Source organism: Centruroides vittatus, unplaced genomic scaffold, assembly GCF_030686945.1.
Source record: "Centruroides vittatus isolate TY-2023 unplaced genomic scaffold, ASM3068694v2 contig_5, whole genome shotgun sequence".
Lineage (NCBI taxonomy): Eukaryota > Metazoa > Arthropoda > Arachnida > Scorpiones > Buthidae > Centruroides > Centruroides vittatus.
Window position 1 is genome coordinate 4,026,666 of NW_027122286.1, and position 20,796 is coordinate 4,047,461.

At 33.3% G+C, this 20,796-nt stretch overlaps 1 protein-coding gene and 1 long non-coding RNA gene across 17 annotated transcripts in view; one reads left to right on the top strand and one right to left on the bottom strand.

The window, feature by feature from the left end:
* Positions 1–11,237, bottom strand: part of LOC136978252 (uncharacterized) — a 60,088-nt gene extending 48,851 nt beyond the window's left edge. Inside the window, exon 1 of the long non-coding RNA XR_010881195.1 lies at positions 11,181–11,237. This is a non-coding gene — a long non-coding RNA (uncharacterized lncRNA). The remainder of the gene's footprint in view (positions 1–11,180) is intronic.
* The window catches only part of LOC136978245 (voltage-dependent calcium channel type A subunit alpha-1-like), a 637,477-nt gene that overhangs the window by 547,627 nt on the left and 69,054 nt on the right, over positions 1–20,796 (top strand). The window lies entirely within an intron of this gene.

Genomic DNA, 20,796 nt, shown 5'->3' on the forward strand with positions numbered 1-20,796 from the left:
AATGTTTTAATCATACCTAAGACAGATATAGACTGTATTTGCTATTGTATTGAGGCACTACTACAGTGTGCTTCTTTTCGGGATTGATCTAGTATGCTGATCAATCTGTTTGCATCCACGCATAGTGTCATTGTCATTCTGGATAAACAATTCAGATAGGATGATACATTTCCTCATCTGCATACAAAATTTACAACTATATGTCAATCTCAAGACAATGTTTGAGGTGTGAGGTGAATACATGATTAAGCAAAAGCATGTCTACCAAAAGAGTGAAGTTAGCCTTGGTCTGATGTCACATAGGTTGGGAACGGTGGTCAAGTGTCATGTTGCCAACTGCTGGAGTATTAATAAAATATTGTAACTCCAATCAAACCTATTATTGTGTTTACTATATATGAATATCTATATCTTGAAACTTGTCTATCTCAAATTTTTTTCTCATTTTTGTGAGATTTGAGATACAGGTTCAATAATAATATATTAGATTTTTAAAAATTTTTGGGCCCCACCCAGACCTTATTCCTTCTTTGCCTGTAACTCTAGATCTCTGGGAGGGCCATACAACAATTTGCTAAAGCCATCCCTACTACAGTTTGTCTAGATGCACCTTATAGGCCCAGGAAAAATTCTCAGCTCCCCTCTATCTCAGTGGTCCTGTCTATATTTTGTAATGATAGTGGTGAAATTTTGTATGGATGTATGCCTAACCTTATATATCAAATCCATATCTTTTTCCATAGAAAGTATAGTTTAGTATTAAATATTTTAAGTTTTAAATTAAATTAAGATTTGCAAATATTTGTAGTTAATACAAAAACTATAATTTTTAAATCAAAAGCTAAAAGATAAACAAAATGTTTAGTTATTAAGTAAAAAAGTCATACAATTTTGTATTAATAATAATACACAAACACCTAATTACTTGCTGAGCTTGCTGATTCCTTTATTTTCTAACGTTTTCAACCTAATTTTTATAGGTCATCTTCAGGAAAAAATTTATTACATTTCCAAATTCGAATATAAAGCTTTCGAATGCTCGCGACACTTAAAACTTTTCGAATCTTTACAAATTTTAACGGTTTAAATAATAACGGATTAAACATTAAACCAACTACAAACACATTAAAATCATTACTAATCAACAAACATAAATAAATAAATAAATAAATAAATATTGTATCAAAAGTAGATTAAACTAGTTAATGCTGCCATGTCCTTTCTACGGGTTTTTTAATCCCATTTCTTTTTCTATTATGTATTTCCATGCCGTTGGAAGATTATTTGCGTCTTTTGCATTTAAACATTTGTTTTCCACCTTACTCTTATATATTTCTACTTTTTCCATCCCTAACGCAATCGTAGGTGAATGGACTGCCTTTACTATTCTCGCTTCATCCCATTTTACGTTCGCTCCTTCCTCTTGTCCCATGATCGCCAAAATGGTGTTATTGTGCCCTTTTTTTACATCATATTTGTGTTCTTTTATACGTGTTGCCAAATTACGTCTAGTTACTCCAATATATTCTTTTGTTACCGCTAATTGCTCGTTCTCAAATGGAATCTTATAAACCCCCGCCTTATCCTGCATTCTCATTGCGTCCTTATCATTTCTAAGTAATCTGTATATGCTTGGTGCTCTTTTATAAATCATTTTTGTGCCTTTATATCTACATAACTCTTCTATCACTCCTTCCATTTTTCTGTCGTACGTGAACTTGCTGATCCGATCCTCTCTATTAAATCCTCTGTGTCTATGCTGTTTGTAACTCTTAATTAACCCTCCTATTACGTTCTCTTTATAACCCAACTGTTTTGCCACTTTTTTAATTCTGTCAATCTCCTTAATTTGATCTCGTACATCTGTGCAATATACGTACGCCCTTTTAATAAGCGCTTTAAACGCTGCCATCTTATATTTGAACGGATCATTAGACCACGCCGGTATATATAGGGGCGCAAGCGTTGGTTTTAAATATACTGAAGTTTGTATATCTCCCCTTCTAAATTTTATATTTATGTCCAGAAAATGGAGCTGCGTACGGCTTTTTTGTTCCATTTTTAGCTGTAACCCATGCGGATTGTCATTCATAGCAATTAAAAAATCTCCAATCTTTCGTTCATCCTTCCAAATTATCAATACGTCATCCACATATCTCTTGTACATTACAATGTACTCCTCAAATGATCTTAGGATATCTTTTTCTAGTTGACGTACTACTAACGTTCCATTTGAGAATTAGCAATTAGCGGTAACAAAAGAATATATTGGAGTAACTAGACGTAATTTGGCAACACGTATAAAAGAACACAAATATGATGTAAAAAAAGGGCACAATAACACCATTTTGGCGATCATGGGACAAGAGGAAGGAGCGAACGTAAAATGGGATGAAGCGAGAATAGTAAAGGCAGTCCATTCACCTACGATTGCGTTAGGGATGGAAAAAGTAGAAATATATAAGAGTAAGGTGGAAAACAAATGTTTAAATGCAAAAGACGCAAATAATCTTCCAACGGCATGGAAATACATAATAGAAAAAGAAATGGGAATAAAAAACCCGTAGAAAGGACATGGCAGCTTTAACTAGTTTAATCTACTTTTGATACAATATTTATTTATTTATTTATTTATTTTATGTTTGTTGATTAGTAATGATTTTAATGTGTTTGTAGTTGGTTTAATGTTTAATCCGTTATTATTTAAACCGTTAAAATTTGTAAAGATTCGAAAAGTTTTAAGTGTCGCGAGCATTCGAAAGCTTTATATTCGAATTTGGAAATGTAATAAATTTTTTCCTGAAGATGACCTATAAAAATTAGGTTGAAAACGTTAGAAAATAAAGGAATCAGCAAGCTCAGCAAGTAATTAGGTGTTTGTGTATTATTATTGGTAAATCTGCTGAGGAAGTAAGGATTGTTTCAATTTTGTATTTTTGATATGTGGTGGGATGGAGTGAAGGTTGGAAAGTGGTGGCATTAATCATTTTTAAGTGTTCTTTAATGCAGTTGTAGAAATCTTGTAACTCTACTCATAAACTGATAAATCAACTCCACAGTGTTTAAATTGCATTCAGCATATGAAAAATATCAAAAATATTTCTTGTGATACGCTCCAGTTTATTATTCATACTTTAAAAATAATTGTTCTTGAGTTTATTTCTTAATCAAGAAATTAAGCTATTATTTTTTTAAATGAGAAAATTGTATGACATTGGTAAGTATTGTTATATGCATTAAATAGTATCTGTATAATTTTCAACAACAATTATCTGTAATTGACTTTAATTTCTAAATTATGAAAAGGGATGTTTGGATATTTATTTTCCGAGCATTTAGACCAGTAATAATATACAGTATTTTCATTTAAGTAGTATTAAATGTGAAATGAAATAAACAGAAATATGACAAATTAAAGGCTAAATATTCATTTTGAAGTATTTTTCATTATGGATAATTAAAAGTTCTAATTTAAATTATTTTTGAATAATAATTTTGATTTCAATGATATACTAATATAACTAAAGTAACTTTTTAATTGGCTAACTTGTTATAAGCTAATCAGTATTAGTTGTTCATTCTTCAAGATTATGTGCAATATTTACTAAAATTATTGTTAGCCGAGTATATGAAATAACAAGACCCTGAGAGTCGCTCGGCTTTGATAGAATAAAAAAAAAGGTTTATTAATTTCAGCGAACATAAATAATTTACAAAGAAACGATTACACACACTTACTAATTACTAATACAAATACATTTGGGACTGCGCGTAACAATGTCATCAATTAGTCCCCGCGTGCCGACAAGACAAAGAACTTATTCTAACTTATATCTAGCTTAACTAAGTACTGGGCCCTAGAGAAAGATAAGGTGGAAGAGAATTAAACAGAGATGATAAGACTGAAAATTGGTTCGAAGGGGTGACTGGCGGTAATAAATAAGAAAAAAAAACCTCGGATCCGTTCCTTAATAACTTTCTTTGTTTCTGTTCGTCCCGTTTTTCTCTCCCTCCGAAAAATCTTCCTTCCTCTCGCTCCTGTCCTCCTATCTCCTCTGACGTAACCCCTCGACCCCTCGGTGTCACACCCTTTTTGTTTTTATTACCGTCCAGGCCACATGTGTCGACTAACTACCGCGTGGTTAAGTAAATAGAAAACGGAAGTAAAATTGTTACTACAGGAAGATAGTATAAGGAAAGTAAAGAAAAGAAAATAAATAAGGTTTAATAAAGCCACATACGTCCCCACCAAAAGACATATTAACAATTAACAGAAACATTAATATGGAGATACACAACCATTAATGGATGATGAACTACAGTTCATCTTCCAAAGTGAAGCCGGCGATAGTCCACTTTCTGCCCCCGTAAGTTATACGGGTGGGAGATATTACCCCTCTGTTCCAGCATGGTCTCATTACCCGAATCCTTGCGGTCTCCTTGATGCTGCTGGTTATGTTGATTATACCTATTGTAGCTCGCCCGTTGCGCAGTGGGTAGGTGAGGGATGTCTTCTTCCTCTTCAATCTCCTCGATCTCTCCGGATTGTGATCCTTCGTGTCCAATTGGGATGTTACGCTTCCGTCTAGGCTCACGGAAGTTTGAGAAGCACGGTTTTAGTCTGTCTATGTGTACAACAAGTTTTTCCTTTTTATTACAATTTTCGATTTCCGCGTTAACAGGCCCCAGGAGGCGAGAGACACGGAAAGGACCTAAATATTTTGGAGAAAACTTGCCTTGCTTCTTCCCTTTCCTTAACATCCAAACTTTCTGCCCTACCTCAAAGCTCCTCACCTTCCTCCCTGTGTTGATGCGGTTACGGTTAAGTTTGTTACGGTTGCGACTTAATTCGTATGCCGATTCACGGATGCATCGTAGCTTATCCATAAGGAAATCACGATACTCCCGAATACCCGGGTAGTCATTTGTCTGTTCAACAGGGAACGCATGAGGGAATTTAGGATCAAATCCGTAAAGAAGAAATGAAGGTGACTCACTAGTAGAGGAGTGTGTAGCATTATTATAAGCGAACACAGCAGTCTGTAAGAAGGTATCCCAATTGTTGTTGCTGCCGCCTGATATTCTGGCCAAAAGGTTACTGATGGATTTGTTCACACGTTCACAAACTGAGTTCGAACAAGGGCGATATGATGTCGTAACATTGTGCTTGACGGTAAGGATGTTGCACATTTCATTAAAGATGGAGGACGTAAAATTCGTGCCCCGGTCAGAGATGATGATCTCGGGACTGCCATATCTGCAGACTATCCTTTCGAAAAACACATTGGCTACAGAGGCCGCAGATTGGTCCCTTAAAGGGACGGCTTCTGTGTATCGAGTAAACATGTCAATTATGGTGAGAATATAACGATTACCCTTATGTGTTTGATTTAAAGGGCCAATTATGTCGATTGACACCTTTTGAAACGGATAATTAGCGACTTCCGTTTCTTGAAAGGGGGCTCTTCCTTGATGTAAGTTATGTTGTTGGCAAACTTTGCAGAACTTCACGAATCTATCGACGAGTTTTTTCATCTTCTTGAAGTAGTAGTAACGGTTGATCAGGTCACACGTTTTTTCTTTGCCGTAGTGTCCGGCTAATGGTGATTCATGGAATGCTTTAATTACGTCATTAATTGCTGTTTCCCCTACACAAACACGCCTCCATTGACGTATTCCAAACCGTCCCGGTCGTACGTGGACTAATACATCACCATCTACTTGATACTCAGGAAGTATGCCACTACTCGGGTAATCATTGTAAGAGGGTGGGAATTTAATTAAATGATTTCTCATTGGACCAAAAATTCTGTCCCCAATCTGGGACTTCTTTACCTTTTTCCACAACTCTTCACTGATGCAATTAATGACATCGCTGTTTGAGGGGGCTTCTTCTCTACTACCATGTGGTCGAGACAATAAATCAGCCACTGGGTTACTCTTCCCTTGAACATGCGTAATGACCAAATCAAAATTAGATAATTCTACGGCCCATCTCATGAGGCGGTTATTGTGATTTTTCATATTTTTCACAAAGGTTAAAGGTTTGTGGTCGGAAAGCACAGTGACCTTCTGACCAAGAATAAGATGTTTAAAGTGGCGGAGGGCTAAGATTATTGAGTAGCATTCCTTCTCGATAGTGGAATATTTTAGTTCGGGCCCACGGAACTTCCTACTAAAGTAACCAATGGGAATGAGTTTCCCTTCGCTTTCCTGTTCTAAGACCGCACCAGCCCAGGTATCTGAAGCGTCCGAGTGCATGAAAAAAGGTATTTTAAAGTCGGGATGAGATAGCACAGGGGGTTTAGATAATAGTTCTTTAAATTTTTCGAAGCTTGATTGGCACTGGTCGTCCCATAAGAACTTTACATATTTTTTAGTCAGATATGTAAGAGGAAGAGCAATCTCGGCAAAGTTTGGGATAAAGTTGCGGAAGAATCCCACCATTCCGAGGAAACTCCTGACGTCTTTCACATTACGCGGGGGTTGGACTTCTTTAATCGCATCCACGTTGCAGGGATCAGGTCGTATCCCCTTACTATCGATGATGTGTCCCAGATACCGCACTTCTTTCACCATGAATTTCGATTTTTTTGGGTGCAATTTCAAGTTGGCTTTGTCTAATATAGAGATTACCTCCCTTAGGAGTTTCACGTGATCTTCAAAGGATTGGGAGAACAACACAATATCGTCTTGAAAGACGAAACAATTGATATCTATGAATCTCCCCAACAGCCTAGACATGGCGTATTGAAAATACCTCCCGCTATTCTTTCCACCTTGCGGGAGGCGGCACATCTGGAATTTTCCCCAAGGAGTAGAGAAAGCAAAGAAATGACGTGTTGATTCATGTATGGGTATCTGGAAATATCCAGACTTTAGGTCGATTACCGAGAAGAATTTGCTTCCCTGAAACTTCGTTAAGATCTCATCCACACGGGCTAGAGGGAACTCCTGGGACTGGGTTACTTCGTTAATTCTTCGTAGATCGAGAGTAACCCTTAACTCGCCGGACTCCTTCGGGACAATGTGAAGGGGGGAATTCCATTCAGAAGTACTCTCCTCGCAAATCCCCGCCTTCAGATATGAAACTATCATTTTCTTTAGTTCACTCAAATAACATTGCGGTATTCTATATTGTTTTGTATTAATTATTTGGTTACTCTTAATGATAGGTGTATGAAGAAATTCCTTAGTACCGGTCAAATCTTCTATTTTCCGTGCGAAACATCCGGGGTGTTCATTAAAGATACGCTCCACTTCCTTTTTTTCGTAGTCTTTCAAATGGGATAAATTAACCTCCATCGTATTATCGGATTCCTCCCTTCTGAATCCACAACACTGATAAAAGTCATCAATTTCGGTTCTATTCCAAGATGTTACATTCTCACCTGTTTCAATTAATACTTCCGGGAACCTGTTTAACACATCCATACCCAATACTCCTTCGTATTCGACTTCGGATGGCAAGTGCATGCAAGTCATTTGAACATTTTGAGTTCTCCCTCCTCTTTCGATCTTGATATTAGACTCCCATTCGCATTCGATAACCTCCCCACCGATTCCTCGTAGTCGTTTCCAACTCCTGTGAAGTGCACCGTTCGGTCCCCTACTCCATATCTCGCTCTGAGCGATCTTCAGGCTTAGCACGGACCTTTCCGCACCCGTATCGACCAGAAACTTGATACTGGTACCATAAGCATCACCAAGAATGAGGGGAAGGCCCTTTTTAGAGAAGAACACATTAGGGGCCAGGGTTAGCTCGATGCATGGGACGTGATACTGGCTATCATCACGCCCCGTAATTAGTTTAAATCATTTATATTCTGTTGAGGGCACTGGCGGGCCAGGTGGCGAGGATTCCCACAAATGTAACACCTTTTTAGGACAGATCGGTTCGGGCTATCCTTATTTTTATCTAGATTTCCATCCAGTCTTTCGACCAAACCATTAACAGTACTACACAACGACCCCACCATTTTTTCCAACCTTTCAAGTCTATCGTCTTCCTTTGTTTTCACAATATTCATCACACCATTCGGATCCTCATTAGCGGTTGGGTTCTTTATTTCAATGGTGTGTACAAATTTATTTTCTCTACTAACGTTACACTCGAGTTCGACCCGTTCTTCCCTCTCCGCTTCCTTAATTGCCTGATCTAAGGTCTGGGGTTCTCTCCTTAATACGTATCCCTTTAGCTGGGGCCTTAGGCCCTTTATAAATCTCTCTCTAATAATGTCATCCCTCAAGGCACCAATTTTTTCGTTATTGGAAGCGGCCTTCGACAACAGTGTATTCATGCGGATGACATAGTCACATACCGTCTCATCATGGTTCTGCTTAATACTTAAGAGTTGGTCGAGTGCATTCTTTTCCTTAAGTTCTCGCTTTTCGTAACATTGAATTAATTTTTGCCTAATTCCCTCAAAAGTACAAGGATCTTGGTCAGCCAAGCTGAAGAACGTCGATAATGGCCCCCCTTTTAACCGAGCTTGTAAGACAGCCAATTTCACTTCACTGTTCCACCCAGCCAGGCGAGATATATTATCTATGGTCTTGAAGAATTGGCGGACATTAACCAAATCACTGCCACTATTAGAAAAAATGGGAACCATTCCTAGAAACCCTGTGACTACAGGAGGGATCCCCTCACCCTCGCCTCCTGAGGATGTAGCAAGATTGTTCTGGTTACAATCATCCATAATTAATGATATAAAAATAATACAATTGATTACAAATTGTAGGGCCTTAAATCTACAGGCACGATAATACAATGCTACGTTCTATACAATAAAAACCGTATCCCGTTACTAACAGAATCCTGTCGCGGACGCCATTGTTAGCCGAGTATATGAAATAACAAGACCCTGAGAGTCGCTCGGCTTTGATAGAATAAAAAAAAAGGTTTATTAATTTCAGCGAACATAAATAATTTACAAAGAAACGATTACACACACTTACTAATTACTAATACAAATACATTTGGGACTGCGCGTAACAATGTCATCAATTAGTCCCCGCGTGCCGACAAGACAAAGAACTTATTCTAACTTATATCTAGCTTAACTAAGTACTGGGCCCTAGAGAAAGATAAGGTGGAAGAGAATTAAACAGAGATGATAAGACTGAAAATTGGTTCGAAGGGGTGACTGGCGGTAATAAATAAGAAAAAAAAAACCTCGGATCCGTTCCTTAATAACTTTCTTTGTTTCTGTTCGTCCCGTTTTTCTCTCCCTCCGAAAAATCTTCCTTCCTCTCGCTCCTGTCCTCCTATCTCCTCTGACGTAACCCCTCGACCCCTCGGTGTCACACCCTTTTTGTTTTTATTACCGTCCAGGCCACATGTGTCGACTAACTACCGCGTGGTTAAGTAAATAGAAAACGGAAGTAAAATTGTTACTACAGGAAGATAGTATAAGGAAAGTAAAGAAAAGAAAATAAATAAGGTTTAATAAAGCCACATTATTAACAGCAATATTTTAAAATTGAAAAGATGTAATAAGTAAAAACATCTTAAGCAATTATTATAGTCTTTATTTAATTGTAAATCATTATCAGATAATTGAAATAAAATATTAAAAATATAATTCTGTAATAATATCTAGAATTTTTAAAAAATTTTAATGTGCAAAGCAATTTAATTTTTCCATCTTATTTTCAAGGTTCAAACATTCTATTCTATTTTTTAAAATAATAATCAAGCTTTTTCAGAATTTATTGTAGAGAATATAAAACAATGAAAGAAAGCTTTTGATATTAGATAAGATCATTTATTTTTTGTATTTCTGTCCATATGGTTTTGTAAAAATATTTCATTTGTTGTTTTTGTTCATTTGTCTGATGATGATCTTCCTTTAAATGAAGATTGAAAAAATCTTTCAGTTTCTAAATATTCTCAAAAACGTATAGTTTTTAACAAAATTGGTTCACAGGTGAAGAATTTAGAGAAATCGAAAAACTTGTCAAATTTAAGTAGACTGCCTTTATTTCATTTCTTTTTAAATATTTGATAGGTACCACCAGGCTAGTGTGATTGGAAACATCATCCTTGATCTTAGTCAGTTGATGAATCTCCATCAAACAAATAATTAATGAAAAGTTGGACAACATTCAGAAGGAAACAATATTTTCAGAATTGTTAAAAAAGCAGAAATAAGTTATTGTTATTATGGAAACAACCATTTTCCTCTTGAAATGCAGAAATTATAGAATTAAAAAAAATATATATATATATATATATATATATATATAAACATAAGGAGAGATGTGTCACCAACACCATCATGCCAAGTAATTCTACAATGTAAGTTCAAAATTTTGTAGTCATTAAATCAAACAAAGTGAAAACAGTTAACAGAAACAGAATTGTGTGTTATTATAAAACACCTAATTTTTACTATTACTTTCAACTCATCCCATTTGAAACATTTAAAGAAATGTAATAATTATGTCCAAGGTCGTTCCTTTTTATAATTCTAAAAATTGAAATAAATTCTAAAGAAATTTGTTACAATTGTTTATCAGATTCAAATAAAATTATAAAAGTATTTAAAGTGTAAAGTTTTAAATATAATGAATATTTTCAAATTAAGCTTTTATTATGAATAAATTACTTTTGAAGAAAACTTTCAATGGCAATGAACTTATCTAACATTAAATGTGGACTTGCCAATTGCAGTTTTGTTTATACATAGATTTTACATAGTTTATTTTTGTCAATCAAATTACACTTCTATGGAAACAAATTTTTCTAGTAATATATTTGTCAATCCGAAATGTGAAAACTCTTATATTGGGTTATTTTAAATGTGTTAGTTACTTATTTAACTCTATCTATTAAGTAGAATTTAATAATAATAATAATAATAATAGTGGTCAGTAATTGAAGTTATCTGTCAATAGTGTTGTCATTGATGATAATTTTTAAAATTTTTTTTCTGATGTTTGAAGCTAAATATATTATTATATTTTAATGACTCAGAATGTATTAAATATTTTATAAATAATCATGATAAATTTAAAATTATTGATATTATTTTTTAATTCACTATTTAATGAAATCAGATAGAATGTCAAAATCAATAACTACAAGCTCAATAAAAAACTCAATAAAACTCTTACAATATCTAAATTAATTTTTAAATAATTTAGGTTAATATAAAATTAAACAAATTATTAACCTTTAATGATGATAGACTTGGTGTTGCTTGTCGGAGATTAGTAAAAACTGGTTAGACTCAGGTAACTGGTTATGTAACAGAGAAACAAAGAATACACAAAGCATACACTGTCTTGACTCACGTAAGGTCAGCACTGAAACGGGGAGAGTGAAACGAAGTCACTGTCTCTAACGACTCCCCAAGGGGTCAACAGCGCCACCAACCTTTTGTTATGTAACAGAAGAATGTTTACAAAACATCACCGCAACACAATGCATTGTATGTAACAATGTCATATAGCATTTAAAAATAATTTCAATCATTGATTCCAACACACCCCATCAACAATTGATCGTTATTACGATCCGATATTGGTGAGTAAATTTCTTAACCTTATTTGCATCTAGCAGTTTGCTTAACATGTCAGCCGTCATCTGTTCACTCGGACAATAGATTACAGTAATTTCTCCCAAATCCTTTAAATTACATTGTTCATATGTTTTGTGCGCTGTTTTGTTTTTCCTACTTCTAAAAGTTGAATCCAACTTTAATTTCCTTCAAATACTTTGATAGGTGTTGTAATATTGTAATTGTTAGATTTATTTCTTCTAGAAGTCATTTCATCCATACAGTTTCTTGAGTAGCTTATGCCAAGGCTACATACTAGGCTTTGGTGGACAAAAGTGCTACACACTGTTGCTTTTTACTAACCCAATGGATAGGACTTCCTTTTAGCAAGAGCAAATATCCTGTGTTCGATTTGTGGTCTGTATGATCGCCCCCCCAGTTGGCATCTACATAACATTTAAGTTCTAATTCTTCATCAATATTTCCTAATTTAACTTTCTTTTTTTTTGTCAAATTCAGATAACGAAAGATTCTTTTTACTTTCACCCAATCACTTTCCATAGGTTTTGTTACTTTTCTTGCTAATATCAATGTACTTATTGCAATATCTGGATGCGAATTAGTTGAAAGATATAATAAAGATCCAATAGCACTTCTGTATACATTTTTGTTTTTGAATGTATCAGGCATTTCATTTCTTCTTAAGTATCCTGTATCCATAAGAATATTAGACGGTCTTGAATTGGATAAGTTGAATTCTCGCAATTTATTCTTGATATATCTTTCTCGGTGCAGTGAAAATATTCCATTCTTGTCTCTTTCAAATTATATTCCCAGATAATATTTTAAGTCACCTAAATTCTTGATTTTAAACATTTCTTTCATTTTGGTCTCAAATTTGGTTAACGTATATTTGTCTGTGGCAATTGCTATTATGTCATCTATATGAATTGTTAAATAGAAACATCTTTTATGGCCTCTGGTATAAAGACAAGAATAGACTACACTTCTAAATCCTTTGGATAGCAATGTTTCCTTGAATTTTTTATTCCATTCATTTGCTCTTTGTTTCAAGCTGTATATATTTTTTTAATAATTTGCAAACCATGTCTGGCGATCCTTCTTCATATCCTTCAGGTTGTTTCAGGTATACCTCGTGGTGATAAGTCTCCATTTTAGTAAGCCATTTCGATGTCATAATGCTTAACTTTCATGTTCTTATTTCTGGCTATAGTTAGGAGTGTTTGTAGAGTGGCAGTTTTGATCATGGGGGGGCATATGTCATCGTAGTCAAAGCCATACTTTTGTGTGTACCCTTGAGAGACTAAATAAGCCTTAAAACAATTAAATTTATTGTTTTTGTCTCTCTTAATTTTGTATACCCATCTGCTTCCTACTGCAGTTTTACCTGGAGGTAATTTCATAATTTTCCAAGTGTCATTATGTTTCATGGCTGCTATTGTCTTATCCATGGCTTGGCTCCGTTCTTTGGAATGATTGCCTTGCTATATTCTCTCGGTTCTATTGCATTCTCTGTCACTGATAAATGTATTGTTTCAATTACCCTTATGGGTGGTACTCCCTTAGTAGTTCTTTCTGATCTCCTTAAATGTATGCCAGTTTCTTCCATTTCTTCCCTTGTTCCCTTGTTTTCATTTCGTATTCTTGTTTTAAATTAGTATTATTAACTATTGTAATTTGTTTCAAATTTTCATTATCGTGTATATTGATTTCAGTCTTTGTGCTTGATGTTTTCCAGAAAGTGAACATTTCTGCTTATTGTTATCTTATCAGTTTTTGTGTGAATTAATCGATAACCTTTCGATGCTCCTTTGTATCTTGCAAAAATTAGTTTTGTGGCTTTAGGTTCTAGTTTCTTTCAATCTTTAAGTTTAATAACATAGGCTGAGCTTATATGTGAGAGGTTTGGCTTGTTTCCATGCCATTTTTCATATGGAGTTGTTTCACTTGCTTTAGCAATTAATCTATTCTGTAGGTAATTTGCATTATTCACCACTTCTCCCCAGTATTTGTTTGGTAATCCAGTATCACTTAACATGCATCTTGTCATTTCTGTCAGATATCTATTCTTATTTTCTGCTACTCCATTTTGTTGCAGGGAATAAGGTACTGTAGTTTCCCATAGAATACCTTCATTTTTAAAGAACATCTTTATGTTGGTACTTGAAAATTCACCTCCTCTGTCTGATCTGATTCATTGAGGAGTTCTTCCAAATTTTGTTTGTACATATTTAACATATTCCTTTATTTTATCAGGTACTTCACTTTTATGTTTCAGAAGAAATATTTTGGCATACATACTGTAATCATCTATTGTGGTTAAAATGTATTTGTTGCCTGTCGGCATTGCTGTTTGCATTGGTCTGCATACATGTGTGTGTATTAATTCAAGTAATTGATACGTTCTGGTTTCCAATTTCCTTGGAAAACTTTTAGTAGTCATCTTGGCCTCAATGCAATATTCACAAGGTTTGAATATGCAACATTTCTGAATATTTATTCCTGTAGCCAATTGTTTAATCTGCATCAAAATTATAGAGTTCATGTCATGATGCTCTAATCTTCTATGCCACAAGGGATGCATTCCTTTGTATCATTAACTACTGTAAACACTTTATGAGATTTATCAACCTCATACAAACATGTGTTTGCCATTGCTACTGTTACTCTGTTTCTCTGGATAGAGCAAATGTTCCCTTCAAATTTTATGGCAAACCCTAATGTCATTAGTCTTCTGACTGAGATTAAATTTCCTTTAAGGTGTGGCACATATAGCACATTTTTCATACATATTCAACATTGTTCTTTATTTTCATCCATGCAGGTTGTTATCACATTACCTTTATCTTCAGTATATAGATTGTGACCATTGGCTAGTATCACTCTTTCTCTATGTTTACTATTAATGATTGTGAAAAAATGCTTCTCACAACATATATGCGACAAAGCTCTCGAGTCTATGTACCATTGATGGATCTCATTTCGTGTTCCTGTCTTAAAACATATATAGGTTCCTGTTCCGGATGTTGTTCATCATTTTCCACATAAATTTTGTTGATCTGATTTGGATGCTTTTCTTTCCACGTTAAATATTTCCTACATTTTTTCTTTACATGTCTTTGTTTTTTTTTTTTTTTTTACAAAAATAGCAACTTTTGAGCAAATTCCTTTTATGAATTACTGGGCGTGTTTCCACTTTAAATGCTTTATCTGCTGCATATTCTTCATTTGATGAGATCTTTCTTCTTTCGTTCGTTATTTTCATCGATGCAGGTTATTATTACATTACCTTTATCTTCAGTATATTGATTTTCTCGAGTAATTTATTACGTACTAACTCCTGAGTTAAATCTTCTTCTGGACGAGTCTCTAGTGCTGTTATTAAAATGTTATAGCTGTCTGGCAAGCTTACTAAGTAATATTGCTATCTTTAATTTCTCAGCTAGAGTTTCTTCCAGTGCCATAAGATGATCAACCAATTCCTTCATGTTGGCCAAGTGTATCTCCATGTTGCTGTTTTCTTTTAGTTTTAAATTACATATTTTCTTCAATAGGTAAAATTTATTCGATGGTGTAGACTTAAAATAGTGTTTCCTTATGGCTTCCCAAGTTCCTTTAGCTGTAGTTTCTGTTTTTACTAATGGCAGTTGATTGTCTTCCACCAGGAGGCCTATCATGGCACACGCCTTTCTGTCCTTCGTTAACCAAGATGAGTTAGGATCTGAGGATATTTCCTTTTGTATTACATCCCATAACTCATCTTTTGTCAACAGCAATTCCATGTTATATTTCCAAATGTGATAGTAGTTATTGTTTAATTTAGTGATGGCAACGTAACTTTTATCTGCCATTGTGACAGTCTTTTGTGTTCTTGCCGAATGTTCTTCTTACGTAAATTTATATCCAGTTTACGTTATCTCTTGAATTTACCTTTTTCTCCTTACGCCTAATTAGTTGTTGCCGTAACTGGGCCCATAACCTGTTATACTTGGTGTTGCTTATTGGAGATTAGTAAAAACTGGTTAGACTCGGGTAACTGGTTATGTAAAGAAACAAAGATTACACTGTCTTGACTCATGGAAGGGAAGCACTGAAAAGGAGAGAGTAAAATGAGGTCACCGTCACTAATGGCTCTCCAAGGGGTTAACAGTGCCACCAACCTTTTATTATGTAACGGAAAAATTTTTACAAAACATCATCACGACACAATGCGTTGTATGTAACAATGTCATATGGCATTTAACAATAATTTCAATCGTTGATTCCAACAATTGATTTGTTTGATTAGCTCCAGTAATTTGAGAAGATAGTTTTAATATAAAATTATAAAATTTCTTCATTTTAATTTTGTAATAACAAAATATTAATTTTGCATAACATATGCTTGGATGAAATGTTTTATCATTCAATAAAAGAGATTTTTTGCTTCTCATTAAAATGTTCTTTGAAATTAAGCAAATTATTTGTTTTATTATAATATTTATTTCATGATAAATTATTATTATTATATCTTTTACATTATTCACCTTTAGTTGTTTAAATAGGAAAATCATTTACTAAGTTAAGATAAAGAAAAAAAGATAGTTTATTCTTTCTAAATGTTTGATTTATTACAACTCATCAGAGGTTTGATCATAATGAAATTATTTAACGTTTACTATCTATAATAAAAAATATATAGATGAGATATTGTTAACACAATTAATATTATTTTGAAAATAACTTATCATAAAATCTTATATAAAGTATGTCCACTTGTTAATATAAAAGATAAATTTATTTAGAAATTATTTGTTGTGGAATTTTAAGGACTAAAAATCAGAAAATTATGAAAAAAGCTTTGTTAACAAACATAAATAATAACAAGGAATATATTATAGCTTATTTTGAGCTTTAGAATACTTAGGCATTTGGATTTTGTATAGAAAAGTAATTTCAGTTAAATTTTGTGAAAATTAACAATGATATTAGAACTTGTTTGTTGTGGAATTTTATTTTATGTAGCAATAAATAAACACTGTTTTAATAATTTCCTACAAACTTGTTTGATGAAAAATAGTGTCAATTTGTTGGCACTATGAGGCTGACTAGACATACTGCTTTTAGCAGTACAGTATTGTGTTTTAAAAGTATATCCAGCAAGAAGAAACTACATGAAAGCAAACGTTTTCATCCATATTTAACATGCATTGTCAGGTTAACTTATGAAGATAGCCTGATGATGCCCATTAAACATGGATGAAAACATTTGCTTTTCTGTAGTTTCTTCTTGTTGGAAATTAGTTACATGTGCAGTGTTTATTAACATCTACCCAGTTTTGAGTAGTTGAATGTTAAAAGGTTTCCTTGTAAAAATGTATTGCAATATATAGTTGTATTAATCTAGTCAGCATAGAAAAAAGTTATTCACATATAATTTTTTTTTAGTAATTTATATTTTTATTGTAGATAATTATAGCCTGGGGAAAGTTATCTATAATTATTATTATGTTTATTGATTCAAGTATAAGCTTTGTGCAAGGGATAAAGAGACATCATTGTATTGAATGCATCAAACTTTTTATGTCAGTTTTTTGAATTAAAATAGTCTTCACAGTCACGAGCATCTGCAGAGGAGGCAAACAGGAACTTGCCCTCCTGTATAATTGAGTAAAATGTTCCATGTATTAGTGAGGTTAAGGCTGAAGTTTTAAATGTGAAAACATGTATGTCGGATGTTCAGCGCTGCTTCCCTGTAAGCCTAGAAGTTTGACAATGGCATTTGGAATGTCGAGCATGATTCCAGTGACTTTCCAAACACCATTGTCAAACTTCTAGGCTTACAGGAAAGCAGTGCTGAATGTCCGATGTACATGTTTTTGCATTTAAAACTTCGGTCTCAACCTCGCTATTATAATTGTATAAGTGATTTAGATATGTAACCTTACATCTTCAATCATGGGATGTTTTGATGCAATACTGTATTCTGTAATCTACTTGTGGAAAAAAACCTAATAAAATTAAATAAAGTAAAAATTTATTGATGTAATTATTTGTCTTCATGCTTTGCCTCCCCTGGAAAATTTTCTGTGGAAACTCATGTTCACAGTATAAGATGCATTTGGCTTATAGAACAGATCCAAATTTTCAGATAAAGTTTAGGTTATCTTATATGGTAGAAAAATACAGTAAATATTATCATTAATAAATGCAAATATTGCAGGATCTTGATATTAATGTTTACTGTAAATAAAAAATATTTACTGTATTTTTCTACCATATAAGATAACCTAAACTTTACCTGAAAATTTGGATCTGTTCTAAACGCCAAATGCATCTTATACTGTGAACATGAGCTTCCACAGAAAATTTTCCAGGGGAGGCAAAGCATGAAGACAAATAATTACATATATATAATATATATATTATATATATTTTATTTTTGTTTGTATATATATACAAACACAGTAAATATAGTGGAACCTTGCTTAACGAGCATAATTTTTTCCAGAATCTTACTTGTAATGCAAAACGCTCATTAAGCGAAACAATTTTTCCCATATAAATTAATGTAAAATACAATAATGCATTCCATGCCAAAACGATACTCAAATATTTTATGTATGACATTTATTCAAAGAAAATTATACAATATACATTGTTAAGGAGCATGAATCATCACCACCACCTTTTTTGGGGCAGAGTGAACCAACCTGGAATGCAAATTTGATTTGTAGGAAAAAAAAAATCAAAAAAATATGTCTCAAACAGCAAAACAATATGCCAAATTTTTGGACTATGTAAAATCTATAATTAAATATTAGAAATTAATTAATTTGACTAGAGGTAGGCAGTTATGTTTCCATCTCATATTAAATTTAATAATTATAAATAAATAATTTTTAATTTAGACATTTCTAAAATTTAATTCAGAATTGGTCATTACATTTAACACAAGATAACAGCATAACTGCCCATCTCTAGTCAAATTAATCAATTTCTAATATTTAATTATAGCTTTTACATAGCCCAAGAATTTGTCATATCGTTTGGCGTGTTTATTATATAACAGGCTATGGTTGTGTTCAGACATATTATGTATAAACATCAACAAGTTTGGAAAAATGTGTGATTGCAAACGACACTAACAAGTAAGATTCTAGTGGAACGAATGCTAAACACAGACTGATAGAGCATGCGCACAATTCAGGAGTCCCCTCTCTTCTTCACTCATTATGCGAAATGTTGCTCATTAAGCAAGTAATTTTTTTACAATTTGTTTTGCTCGCTAAGCGAGGTTCCACTGTATATTTAATGGTTTAGAAAAAGTAAATGAAATTCAAGTGGAATTCAAAGTATTACCCGAACTTACTGCTATAACTTTATCAGATAATAAAATACCATTTTATTTAAGCTAAAATGTCAAAAAGGAAGTTCAACAAGTTCTTTTTGACATCTGGCATGGTGTTATTTAATCAGTACATGGTATAACTTCTTGGTTATCACCAGTAGTATCAGTTCATAAGGATAGGTACATGAAAATGTCATGTACTATGTGCTAACTATAGTTCCAGTTCAGGTTAATTGTACAGCTAGTTCTTTTGTGTTGTCTCTCGTTTCTTGGTAGTCTTCAGGTTCTGTTTTATCTATCTTCCACTTCTCTTCATGTTGTCTTTAGTCTTCTTATATATTTGAAAAAAAATTGGTGTGTTGCTCGTAGATCTTTTGTTATCACATGCTGTAGTCTGTCTAGAAATAGAATGAGTGCAATCTTGTAATGTGTGTGTTCACATAATGTAGAGTTTTCCCTATTACTTTAGAAGTGTTGATTTTGGAAATGCATGGTCTTTGTACAGGGTCATTATCTGTAAATTTAGTGAGTGCTTTCTTGAAAAGAAAAGAGAGAATAAGAATTAAAACTGAAACTATTTCAGGTAGTGAAGAAGTGTTGTGATATTGTCAGCATCAATGAAAATACAGTAGTGGTGCGAGCAGTGGCGTAGTGTAGTGGGGGCGGCATTTTTTCACAATAAATAATAATATCATCTTGTAAAAATTTGAACCATTTCATTTCATATTTTTATCGCACCTACGATTTGGACCGATTGAAATGAGCACGGAATTTATTTATTCTGTGACGAAACTGGGGAATCCCCTTTCTTTACATGAATGTATAATAATATCTTGCTCATTGTAGCGACTGACAACACTGTCTGTACTGACTTGTAGAGATTCCCCATATTTTATTTAAGAGAGGGGCGAAATTTTAAGGGGGTGGCTGACACCTACACTACACCACTGGGTGCGAGGAACAGTATTGTCAATGAATGCATATTAATGATCCTAAAGGATTATGAGATTGAAAAATCTTCAAGAACTGGATGTATTAACTAATATTAATATCAAAAAACCTTAAATCCAGTAAAAATAAAATGTTAATTAATGTTCTATTTTTACGTGGTCGAAAACGTTCATTCTGATAATTATCAAACAAACATTTTCAGCCATTTACAATGGCCATCTATAGGTTCTAAAATGGAATTAAGGAATGGAACAGGAAGCACATTTGAAAGTAAAAACATTCAAAAATTATAAATTTACATAAGACATGTACAGAAACATAAAAATATTAAATGAAAAAAACAAATAAATAATTGGCAAGAAAAATATTAAATAAATACAACAATATAGACAAATAATGTAAGTAAAAATATAGATATAGCAGAAAAGTGATAAACAAAATTATAAAACTTCAAATAATGTTCTCCAATCATGTGACCCAGCTGCAGAATCTTTAAAGTTAATTGTGGTTACTTTCTTACCAGCCTTATAAATTTCAAGAGTTTCCAAATATTTGAATCATGTTGTAGCCGAAGTGCGATGTTATGCAAATCCGTGCTATATGAAACAAAGTACTAGTGCAAAATATAGGGTCAGGCTTCAAAAATTAAGAAAATTATACTATTCTTTTTTGTTACTAAGAAAAATATGTTTATTAAAGCAATCAATAACTTATTTCCAATCAATAATTAACTAACAATCACAATTAAATGTACTATATTACCTGTTAATATTAATTTTAGTTAAATGAGGGCTTTTTTTTTTACGAAGTATTGTCGTCATCTGAGCTTTCTGTTGATCTTGATCAGAAATATCTTCATTTTTTGTTTTAATTTTTATAGATGACAAAGGAAAGATAAGTTATTAATCAGAAATGCATTCTAGCACGTCACATTTGTTCAATCCAGTACAGAGTGATTTTTTCCAGAATGTGTGTTCAAATACTGAA